The sequence below is a fragment of the Chaetodon auriga genome, chromosome 10, assembly GCF_051107435.1.
Source record: "Chaetodon auriga isolate fChaAug3 chromosome 10, fChaAug3.hap1, whole genome shotgun sequence".
NCBI classification, from domain to species: Eukaryota; Metazoa; Chordata; class Actinopteri; order Chaetodontiformes; family Chaetodontidae; genus Chaetodon; species Chaetodon auriga.
The window spans coordinates 10391346-10404596 of NC_135083.1; positions in this window are offsets into that span (position 1 = coordinate 10391346).

Here is a 13251-nt window from a genome sequence, read left to right on the forward strand (position 1 = left end):
AAAGAGCCGGCCCATGTATCAGCGTGCATTCGGGTCACAGAGGTAACCACTGGTTTCTATAAAAGATAATTAACCTACAATGTGAAGCTCAGTAGTTCGTTTCCAGTATCCCGAAATAGGTTTTAGAACTTTTTCTTCATGGTAAATGAGATAAGAAGAATTTTTATTATTGAATATTTTTTGAGGATTCTGAAGATACAAATAGAACAGTAGTAAATAGCTCTGAACAATATTCTGGGTTTTTCAAATATTGCCAGTTAATTATCATATGAGAAAATGATGTTTACAGCTTTAACCTGAACGTAGAGCCTCAGACTGGAGCTATTAAGGAGCCAGATATTTTTCTCGGGAGCTGGTGGAGACCAAAAACTGAGCTAAAAGGAGAGTGAATATTGGACTGACATTCACCAGGTGGCCAGAGACAGGTCTCCAAATTAACTATAATGTTGCTCTGTGACTGCTGGAGGTGTAAATAAGCAACAGTTTGCTAACAAGTTAACTTATAAGGTGAGAACATGCCAGTGTTGTTCACAGCTTGTTTCCAGAATCACTTTATGCAAATTCAAGAGCAGTACTTTATTCCATTTTATGCAAATGTATACTTCTACATTGTAACTCACTAGTTAGAATTAGGCTACTGTGTAGATTATGATTTTTCATACAAACATATTTTCAGTGAAATCTATAATTTATATATCTATAACATGCATTCACCTCCCTTGGAAGTTTTCCCGATTTATTGTCTTACAACACTGAATTGATGATTAAATATGGCTTTTTAGACTGATCAACAGAAAAAGGCCCTTTAATATCAAAAGGAAAACAGATCTCCAAAAAGCAATTACAACTACGTTAATTACAACTATAAAAAAAAAAAAAAAGAAAGAAACTACAAAACACTTCTTTGCATGTGTGTTACATCCTCACTGGTGCAGCCAGTTGTTAGTCAAATGGAGAGAGGTGTCAGGTGACGTAGTATGAACATACCTGTGTGTGGAAGGTCCCACTTTCAGTGAGTCACTATCGTGGCAAAACCTACACCATGAAGATAAAGGAGCACTCCAAGCGACTCCTCATTCCCTGTGCAGCCTGAAGGAGCTGGAGCTGTTTAGTAAAGTAGAATGGGCAAAAATTTGTCCAGATGTGCAAAGCTGATAGAGACGCATCCATACGGAGTCATGGCTGTCATGGCTGGGGTGGGTTCTCATGAAAATGTATATTTTATATTTTATAGCTGTTATTAATCAGTTATTAGACACCTTTAAGCTTTGGTTTAAGCTCTAAATATCTTGCTGCTTGTTGCTTAACATTTAAATCTACTGTAATTAAATGTTATGAAACATAAAAATGCTGCTTACATCTTAATGCATCAGTAATAGTAATCCAGTAATATAAAATAACCCTCTGATCGGGTAACATTCTGCATAATGAGAACTTTTACTTTTGATATACTATCATACAGTGTCTACACTTAACCTGCACGTTCTTGTAGCTGTACCCAGTCTCCACAGAGCACCCAAATCAGTCTGTTCATGAAGACAATCAACCTCTCCAGTACATCTCCAGTGAGCGGCTGGTGGAGCTGTACAGCTGAGGTGAGATGAGGTGTCGGGAGTGAGCGGCAAAGAGGGGAGGAGAGTGGGGGTCACTGTGAGGAAAGGAACGATGGATACAATGCCGCGGGGTCTTGGCATTGCCTCCTTATAACGACATTACAGTGGAAAGAACAAGCGGCAATGAGCGACACCATCATTAACCTCTGACTGGGCTATAAATCAACAGCAGTTCACGCAAATTAGACCAATTCCCCTCGATCTGCCTCCAAAGGCCCTCGCTTGGACTACGCCATTATAAATCACATACAGGAGGAGGAGGAGGAGGAGGAGGAGGGATACACACACACGAAGGTAGAGGGAGAGAGCATGCAGACACTTTTATTGGTAGTGCTTTACAGTGAGTCATATAAGATAAAAGAATTAGATTTCTCAGGCTTGCCCTTGGTAATTCATACATATTTTCATCATGGCTGCTTATTACAGATAGCATTTGATTCTGTCTAGAGGCACAGAGAAATTAACGTTAGTTGTAGCCATGTTACAGGAGAGGAGAGGAGAGGAGAGGAGAGGAGAGGAGAGGAGACTTTCAGAATAAAGATGACATAGGTTACGCAATTTCAGATTATTATTCTGCACAGTACAGCCCTGGGGACTGATTTGATGTAAATATGAAAGCATACAGCATCACTTTTTTTCCTCACACAACAAAGAGTGAGTTCAAGAGAAACCAAAAATAACACCGGCTGCAAATAGAATACTCTAATTTGCCACAAATATGTTGAAATTTCCTTTTTCATCATGAAGTGATTTTTGCTCCAGCCTGTGTTTTGATTCATAACATTATCTGTTAGCATTGTAGCATGATTACTCTCTGTGGAAATTTTCAGCCGAATTTGGGCTGTTGGTGTTTTAGTCCATGCGGGGCGGTGTGGGGAGAGGGATGGACAGCTGCCGGCTCTCCGCGGTCGTCTGTAGGAAAGAGTACATATTGCACGTCACTCGGAAAGGTAACAGATATGGCAGTATGTCTCTGCCATCTGTCACCGGAGCTTCATACATCCACGCAGACAAAAGGAGAGCCAGGCTGTCGAGACGGCAGCAAGGCCCCAGCCCGCTATTGTCCTTAAGGCTTGTGGGTGAATGTAGGGCCCCTCATCATCAGCTCCTGCTGGAGTGACTCAGCCAGGCTAACAGCAACATTGTTCACCCCACATGTGCACTCACCCAGGGGACCAAACAGACTATGGAAATTTAGATTTTAGCATATACTTCATCTCTGGAAGCAGTTATAATTCAATTAGTACCCCAAATCCATGATTTTATGCGAAATAAATTAAAGAAGACCGTGCAAAAAGTTAGATTCATGTTTGTCTAGTTTGATTTCTTCTTTCATCTCTTGAATAGCCCCTTGTGCGTACACACACACACATACAGTCATGTGCACGCACACGTCCATCTAGTGCAGACTCCCACAGATAAGGTCCTGGGCTTAGTGGACAGGGTCGATTTTCCATTATGGAATTTTATAATAAAGATCAACTGTCACAGCAATCAAAGCATCACTTAAGGCTATCTTAAAGCAGAGCCAAGACCTCTGTTTTCATCCAGCAACCTCCTCCCCTTCCCCAAAAATAATCATGCTCAATCCTGACAAACACTGCAGACCCTCCAAGAGTCCCAGCTTTTCCTTTATCTCTCAGAAGAAAGAAAAAAAAAAAAAGCAAAGATGAGGAAGGTCAACGATCTGTCAACAGTAGATAAAGAAGGATGGACGAAAGAAGAGATCGATGGAGAAATCTGAAAAACTTTGCAGTTTTATATATTTCTGTTCTGAAAAGAGAACGGGAAGATAAAGTGCTGTCAGACTCTGTATATTCTGAAGTTTCTGTGTTTTCCAATTCACCCGCTGGAGTAGTTAATCTCAATTTATTTTCAAGGAAATTGCCTCAGCGGTGGACATTCAAGTGTGTTTCTGATGTATGTCCTTCTGTGTGTAAAATATTTTTTTGTGTCTGAGTGCAAAACTGGGGAGAATTAAAAAAGTGGAAAAAAGGAATGTTTTTCAGACGTCATAGAACAACATGTGAGATTACGCCCCCTAATCCCTGTGTAATCTCTATGTTCCTCGCTGTGGAAGCTGCCCCGCTACCAAGAACCAAGGGCCTTACAAATCAGTTCTTAACACAATAATATAGATTCAAGTGCGACAGAAAGGGCAGCAGGCAGAAATGGGGACAAAATAACAAGTTCAGGGAATATTCTGTGTTGCTGCAAGACGCCTGAAGACGATTCCAAAAAACATTCTTAGTTATTAGTAAAGAGTTTAAAGGGAAACTGCAGTGTTAAGTTCAGATTGGTATTCCACAACATTTTGGAAACATCCCTACAGAGAAATGAAATGTTTTTCTTTATGTTTCACTTGAACCAGGCTAACCAAGTTTCGCTCAATAAGTCTGATTCAGAAGTCTCGCAACAGTTGAGTTGTTGCAGGAAGACATGGGTGGAAACGTGACTGAGAGTTGTAGGAAGGAGCGTCAGGAAGAGTTTGTTGTGTTGGTGTACAGATAAATAGCTCAGTGCTATCTAAAAGGTTTTTAGTGTCATGGATGAATTTTTAGCAGGTTTCTACAAACAACAAAGCAACAAATCACCTCTTGTGAGACTGAGACTTCTCCTTCTCCTTACTTGGTTAGACAACAGACCAGATCAAGCGAAAGGTAAAGGCAAATGTTTTACATGTCTGCAGGGGCATTTCCATAATGTTGTCAGAAACTTGTAATAACAATCTGAGCCTGTCAGTGGCAAAAACAAACACTTTTAGTGGTCGTTCATTGACATTGTGCAGTTTCCTGGTGGGATTACACTGCAGCCCATTGTGCTGCTTGCTGCAGTGCTCCTACTCAATACCGGGAATACATAGAAAAATAGGGTCCAGGTTGAAAAATACTGAAGTTACCCTTTAACACTCAAAAACTCAGTTAACGTGCCTTTTCAGGACTGTGTGGCTGTGATTTGATCAGATTTGATTGACGGTGACTAAACAACCCACCAACTGTCATTAGAGTCTGATTTCAAATGTTGCTCAACTCTGATTGGTTCACAGAAACATGTGACATCACCTTTTCCCAGCTGAGACCTACCCACTTCAAACTTGTGAGAGGAGCTGCAGACAAAACCGCAAAATTCACAAAATGTGAAACAACAGAATATTTAGTATTCACATAGTATTGCTTATAGTAAGAGGTCGATCGAAGCCAAGCGAGCCCCGACGGTGCATTGAAGGAAGCGTAAAGTGCAGCTGAGTGGAACCGGCACGCTGTGGAGGTCAAGGTCCGACCCCTTGGATCCAAGCTCCTTGTGTGCGAGGGCGGTTCCTTCATGTTTTAAACTCGGGTTTTCCAATCAGACAGATTGGTGTTGGGGCCCCATTTGACACGAAGGGCCCGGCATTGCTTCAAATCCTGGTGGGCCAACTGGCAGCCTCTCAGGAAACGTATTTCAATTACCATAAGAGCCTTGACTTGTCCCCCTTCATCCTATTCTTTAATGGACTATGCATGTACCACCTCATGCAAATCACTTATAGCAAGGTCCTCTCCTTTTAGTGGTGATGTTTTTCAGTGTTTGGTGTTGTGCATTCATCAGTGTGTCTTGGTGTGTGTGTGTGTGATTAGCTATAACGGATACCAGCTATTATCCCTGACGCATCTCTGACCCTGTGGCTGCAGTGTTTTGGGAAAGTCGATGAAAACAAAGAGTTCAAAAACACATAATTGCTGAGGCAGTCTGTGTTGACATTACATGAACAGGAGTGATATCTATAAGCCAAACACCCAAACACGCATTAGACGCTGGAGATCAGACACAAGTCATATCTGCCTTTTTTTTCTGAGGCACGGGGGAGAGACCCAGAGAGAACGAGAGCAGCAAGAGAGACGAGGAGCTGGGAGGAGGGTGAGTGTGGGGAACACAAAGTCAATCAGAAGGGCAGAGAGGAGGAAAAAGTTATACTTCAAGTCATAATTTGAGGTGTGTTTGCCTATGTTTGTGCGTATGTGTTTGGCAGATAGTTTTCCACAGAAACAGAGTCCCACTGAGCGAGTCCGGTCATCGCTCAGTGTGATTTTCCACCCTGCCTCCTCTTGTCTCATAACATCTTGTTCCTTGCAATAAATGGCTCTCTTAACCAGAGCCTCTATAAATAGGGACAGTAAAAAAAGAAACACTCTTATGTTCAGGACTGAAGGGGAAACATGTCAATATTCAATTAAAATTTGACTGTTGATGGAACAGCTCACCTCTGTGTTTCGAGAGAGAGGAGGCAGCAAATAAGAGCATTCAACAATAATTCAGTAACACAATGGACCTTTTCCCACCCTGAAACTGAAGCAGCTAAATGGAATCCAGCCTGCATTAATTCCATTATTTACACCTGTGTTGTTCCTACTTTAACATGTCAAAACTACATAAACGGTGCTTTGAGTGAAAGGCTAACCTCAGCATGTCAGCCAGGCTCACAATTACAATGCTACCATGCTGATATTTAGCTGGTAATGTTTGCCATGTTCACCATCTTTGTTTAGCGTGTTAGCATGCTAACACTTAATTAGGACTCAATACAAAGTGGGATGGCTGTTACCCTGCTCTCCACCAGGGTTGTTACTATATGTTACTGTACTAAAAGTGAAACTAAAACAAAAATAAGCAGTGGGAAATCAATGCTGTGAACTGAAACTAAATAAAAACCTTGAAGAAAAATAAAAAACTAAACTCACAGAATATTGCCTATTCAAACTAAACTGATTAAAATAGAATAAAATTAATGTAAATTAATTTCTGTTTTAGCAATAAGGTATCATGGTTCATTTACTGTCACTTTGCAATACAAGGTTGCACAATGAAATTCATGTTGCAGCCCCTTCATGCCACACATACTAAGGACATTTATATGTTTAGTAGCACATTTTGTGAACGTGTTTTATACGTATGTGTAGCTACATACTTCTGACTCATTATACCAAACAAAAAATAAATCAGCAGTAAATCTTAAACTAAATATATTAAAAACTAAAACAAAACATTAGATACTAAAATGACCAAAGACAGTCTAAAACTAAACTAAAATGAAATCTAAATGTCAAAACAGAAATAAAATAAGAACAATAAATATTAAAATTGGCAAAAAATGTTGCTAAACTAGATGGAAACCTCATCGTTGGTGTGGAGCATATTTACTGTAGATGCACTGAATGTCTGTTGAATCCATGTCAAGGGTCATCAAAGCTATTCAGTGGCCCCAACATCGATACCAAGAAACTTTTCTGTTTAATTTCCCACTAATTCACAAGACTGCATGATGGCAGTTCTGTAGGATCAGTTTCAGCACATTATAGAGTATCACTGGAGAATTTATGTAGCATTTATGGCTCCCCATTCATTACTATGATCTATGTTTGCTCAGGTTTCAGTTGCTCACATTAATTAGCAAGCCCGGCTAAATTCTCCACAGAGATGATGAAGGCAGCTGAACACACACTCAAATAAACTCATAATTAATTATGTGTATGTCATCACTAAAAATACACACTGGGACTGCGCAGAATGCATGCACCACTTGTTACATGTTGTACAGACGCGGAGAAGCAGAGGCTCGGAGTAGGTATTTAATTTCTTTTATGCAGAGGTGAAGCAAGCAACAGCAGCTTTGGACCAGATTGAGATCCAATTATGAGAGGTGGAGGTGAGCTTCCTGCCGCTCTCCCCGGGATAAGAGTTCATCTGCAGGGATGAGCTCGTGGATTACCTGGCCATGGGACTGGTTTCCAGGCCGCAGGAAAGTCTTTTGGCAAATGAGTAATCTTCCTTGGTTAGAATAGGTAGATATCAACATGACAGAGTGTCAGTTTAGGTGTTTATATATATATATATATATATATGAGTGTGCGTGTGTTTGGGTGTGTGTGTCCATCTATCCAGTGTCTCTGATTAGTATGCTTGAGCCATGAGGCTACACTGACAGAGGGGCCTCTGAGAGCAGCAGCGCCATGAATTCTTTAGCATGAGCTTGCATGTACCCGTGCTCTCATCACGCCTGAGAGGACAAGTCCAGTCAACGGGAGACAAGGAGACACAAACAGACGCAGACACACACACACACACACACACACACACACACACACAGTTGTGTTTCCATCACTTCAGAGGACATTACATTGACTTACCTTCATTTCCTGGAGTCTAACTTTAAACAATGCATTGCCTCTGGTTCCACACACCCTAACTCTCACCTTTACCCTACCCTTAATCTACATCTGACTTAACCTGAACACCCTAAAATTTAATGATTTCCATTATGGGGACTTGTGTTTTACCCCCAAAAGGAAAGCAAGTCCCCACAATGTGACTGTTTAAACAGATTTGTGCCCCCACAACATGAGTAATGCCTGTCCACACACACACTCTCTCTCTCACACACACACACACACACACACACACACACACACACACACACACACACACACACACACACACAAACCTTCATTTGACGCATACATCCATGCCTGCCAGCCTACTCTGAGTTAACTGAAGGTCCCTCTGGCCTCCATGCAAACACAGTCCGCATTTAACCATCTCATCAGCACACTCAACACATTTCACTTCTGACTCACAGAAGAGGAGCCAAACATACCCATCCCTGCACACACGCACACACACACGCACACACACACACGCACATGTGCACAAAAAAATCTGAGGGAATTTTCGATCTCTTCTTCTCCTCCTCTCTCTCCGTCTGCCTGTGGAGAACACTGGCAGGAATCAGGGAGAAGAGCAGGGTTGCTAGGCGACAGGTTGTGGTTGCCATGGTGAATTTAAGTGGAACAGCTGGTCCAATCAGCATAAAGTGCGGGCAGGCGGGGGCAGAGCCAGGGAGGCTCATGCCAACACAGACAGACAGGAAGGAGAGGCTGCTGAGGCATGCAGGACGGAGAGGAGAGGAGAGGAGAGGAGAGGAGAGGAGAGGAGAGGAGAGGAGAGGAGAGGAGAGGGAAGGAGAGGAGAGGAGAGGAGAGGAGAGGAGAGGAGGATAAAGTAGGCTAATGAGTGAAAAAGAGAGAATGATATATGAACAATAAAAAAGGAGGGATGAGGGAAAAAATGTAGGAGGAGGAATAGGCTCAATGAAAACAACCTGGCTGGTCAGACAAATAGAGCCAAAACTGGGAGAAAAGATGAAGATCAGAGGAAGGCTGAAGCATGTTGGGCTCTGTTATGATCACAGTCACTGAGACACTCATGAAGTCAGGGATGTGCTCGCTCAGACATTATTCTTCCCATCAGAGCAACAACAAACGCTGCATCGAATGCATCTCGTGAAATGCACGTTTACATCTGTTACATCAGCTCTGCACCTAAAGCGGGCGCCACGGTCATCAAAACCTGATCAAAAATATTTAAAGGCCCAACACCCACCGGAAAACAAGAAAAACAACACGCAGCTAATGACAGTGTGGTGATAACATGGTGATAATGATAATGGGGTGGGAAAATGTGTGGATGTGGGGACTGGGGGATTTCACAGTCCTGTCATTGGTTGTGTGTAACAGGGCTTCTTCTTTTTTTTTTAATTTCTCAAATGTGGTTTCAGGGCGGAGAGGTCGGAGTCTGTTTGGTGTTAGCTTTCAGTCAAGTGACATCAACAGCTGTGAGATTGGTGGGGTGTGTTGACAGTGGGAGGATGGAGAAACACAGGTGAGAGGTGAGAGGCCTACAGGCTGAGGTTCCAGTAAAAATAGAATAGAAAGAGAGAAGATCTTATCCCCAAATTTAATAATCACTGTTTAAACAATTTATTAATTATAAAGCCAATATTTGTGGATGCCCGGTTTTTGTTGTTGTCTTCACTGATGATTGCCTTAAGAAGTGCTTCCTTAGCATGAAAGGGGCAACATAATTGAATTAGAATGACAGCTATTAAGTCAAAAATACAAGCTCCACACAAACTGAAACTGTGCTGAAAGTTAAACCGCATATCCGTGAGATCTGACAGGTGCTCCCTGGAGTCAGTTATTTCTGATTTTGCTTATCTGGTCAGTGTTCAGGAAAAGGTCTATTTCCAGGTTCAACACTGGACAGCACTGCCTGCTGACTGATACTTTATCACTTATTGGTTTCACACGTTATCAGGCTTCTGAGATTGAACCCTGCACTGATACACACACACACACACACGCACACACGCACGCACACACACACACACACACACACATACACACAAGATTTGAAATTGAAGACTTGATTGTACTGACGTCAGCGCAGACACATCTACCCAACACACTTGCTTAAACGCATGCACTTTGTTGTGCAAACTGTCATTTAATGAAGTCGAGTCCTCTTAACCTTTTACACACTTGGATCAATACACAGACACAGAGTTCAAAACTACTTTAAGTTCGGCACTCATTCAGAGGAGAACGCAGACTTACATTCGCTGGACACACATACTCAGGGACGCGCATGTCTTCTCCAAGGAGGACACGCTCTCTGAGCGTCTCGCATGAGCAAGCACAGAGGGGAGCGAGATGAACACAGGCTGCCACTGCTGTAACCAATCATGGCAGCCACTTATCCTGCTCATTCCCCTCAACAGCAAAATTATGTTGCCGCTATAGCTGTAGAATTTGCGCGTCATTTTCCCTGAGAATAAGAATTTGACCACCAGGAGCAACAAGATAATTACAACATATCTTTATGTCTTTCCATCCAGATTGGACGGATGAAGAACTGAAGGCATAAACTACGGCTGATGATCATCATAATAATGTTTTCAGACTGTTCAAACGTTTGATGGATGAACTGTGGTGCATATAGGCACTGCTGATGAACAGAAAAGGCTTCAGAGCTTGTCCAGCTCACAAGATGTCCATTCACACAAAGCTCTCATTCTGTCACACCTTCCTCCTGTCACTCACACAAAGCATGCTGGGAGGCATGGTTTCCAGGGCAACCGAGAGGCACCTTTCCTTGACGACGGTTCAGAATGCGGAGATGGAGGACATTAGCTTGCACCTCAGGTGTGGCAAAATATCGGCGCCTATAGCTTGACCACGAGCAGAAAAAAGCAACGTAGGATTCGACACAAAGCAGCAGGAAAACAGAGCCGACTGGAAACGACGGCGGGGCTCATGTATGGATGAGACAGGAGATGAAGTGAGAACTGACATCACCAACAAGCAATTGTTCCTCGATGAACTTTGTAGCTTTTGGTTTTGCAGCCAGTTAGGATCCTCCAGGGCTCGGTGTGACAGAGGACCTACTGGGAGTTGAAACAGCATTCTGGGTATCTCCTTTCAGTGATAAATGAACTAAGCTGCTTCACACTTATAGTGTGAATTAAAATTTCACACACACATACTCTCTCAAAAGACCCTCACACACTGTCCTAAATATGCAATAACACACTCCCGAATCCCCCTCCAGGCTCCAAAATACATCTTCAAAGAAACCTTAAATCTGCTTAACACATTTTACACACCGCACACACTCACACACACACACGCAGACATGGCCATAGCTGCACACAGGTGCGCACAAAAGAACACATTCAGACCCAGAGCACACAGATCAATGCAAGAAATGGGTAGACTTTGTGATATCGTGTTACTTTCACTGAAGGCCAAACCCATGAAATTCATGAAGAGGAGACAGAGGCAGAGATGGGTGTGTCGTGCGCACGGGAAGCACGCTGGATACACAGAGAAGACAACACACAGTCGCTCGCACATCTCAAGAGAAACACACAAGGGAAGGGAGAGCAAGGGGGAGACGAACATGTGCGCGCCTGTGTGTGTGTGTGTTCATAGGTGTGTGTGTTTGTGCGTGAGAGTGAGTGAGAAGGAGAGCGAGTGCATAGAGAATTGAGTGCAGTTAGTAGTGTTTCCCCCTCGGCTGAGGCATTAACAAGCCTATAATGGACCCTCTTAAAAAGCCGACTAGGATCTCCTCCAAAACTAACTGATTTAGAGTGGCCAGGGCCCCCATGGGCAGTGGCCAAGTTCCCCCTCTGTCCCTCCCCAGCACAGCCACAGCCGGCCCCGGTGGCAGGCGGCACAGACACACATTGTGTTTGTCTACTGAACCACAAGCAATAGCAGTTTATAACACAATAAAACACCATGAGGAGGCATTAATTGGATATAATAGCCAGGGAATGATTTAGATGATTTAACACCTTTTTTCCAAGACGAGTACATAAAAGAGAGAGAAAAGGAAGAGAGGAATAAAAGGGAATTAGAAATGGACTTACACACCGTTTCCGACTTTGATTTCAAATGTTGGCCTGATTCAAGTCCACACACACACACACACACACACACACACACAAATGCAGATGTAAACACACACTGACACGTTAGTGCACATAGCAAGCCGTATGTATGTATGTATATTTTTAGATGCTGTATAGAGTTCATACACTCCTATCAAATGAAGGTACAGCCATGGTTAAAGTGAATAATTAGTAAGTCAAACAAGTGAAATAAAATCATCTAATCTGTGTTGCGTCAAAATGAAATTGGTGTCATATTCATGTTTTCTGTAATTCAGTAACCCTTGAACTGGTGACAATAATCAGTCCATCACAGATGTAGCTGAAGCTGATAAGATGTGACAGGCTAGCTGGTAGAAAAAAACACACCCTAGTAACCTCTTTATCACTCATCAATGTTTCAACGGCAGAGTTTTATTGACAATATAAGGATCAGGAAAATAACAGACTCCGGACTCCTGCAGCAAATTATCCTCAAGACCTGCTCGCTCACCCTTCAAGATATTCCGTCACCTTATCTCTCCTCCCCTGTCTTTCTCACCTCCTCTGTCTTTTCACTCCACGCGGAGCTGAAAGGGAGCAGGGCCTTGCATGTATGTACATAATTGGCACTTTACTGTCATATCAAATTCATATCAGCGCAGGGTCTTGGGCTGGGAAGAACAATGAGGGCCAGACAAAAGCGTGGCTCCGTGCTCTGAAAGTCGCCCTGATAACCGCAGCATAGGCCGGTCAATAAAACCAATCATCTCTAATCTTCTTATGGGGGACTAAACAGTTCCCCCAGATACTCCACAATGCCCACTAGACACAATGTGCACTGCACTGTACCAATATCAGGGCCGTATACCAACAGGGAGGAAAACAATGTCTGAACCGTAACCTCAGAGTGCGACCTCATCAACCTTATCTCCAGCTGCATTATTGTCATCTAAACATGCAAAGTTCTGTAGGACATGAAATTAGGTAAAGTTTGTGGGATTTATAACAACAATTAGAACAAAGGCCTGTTTAATAAAGCTTGTAATGTGACGTACAGTTTTGAAAATTTCATTTCTAATCATACTGTTTCAAGCAAACCAAACGAGCAATGCAGTTCAACAATAAATCTGAAAATGGCAGCGGTATTTTGTACTGTGTAAGCGTATACTTGAAGAACCATTAACTACCATTCAGTGTATTTTAAGTAAAGAGCAGAAGTGGGTTTTTTCTTCAGGTAGAAATCAATTTTCCGTAGGCTGAATCGTCACATTCTCTAGCCTCAGTTACACTGATGAAACGATGTAAAGACACACCTTCATCTCTGTGACTCCGTTCTGCTGTTTCTCTGGAAGCAGCTCCTACAACACACAAAAGAGATGATTAAAG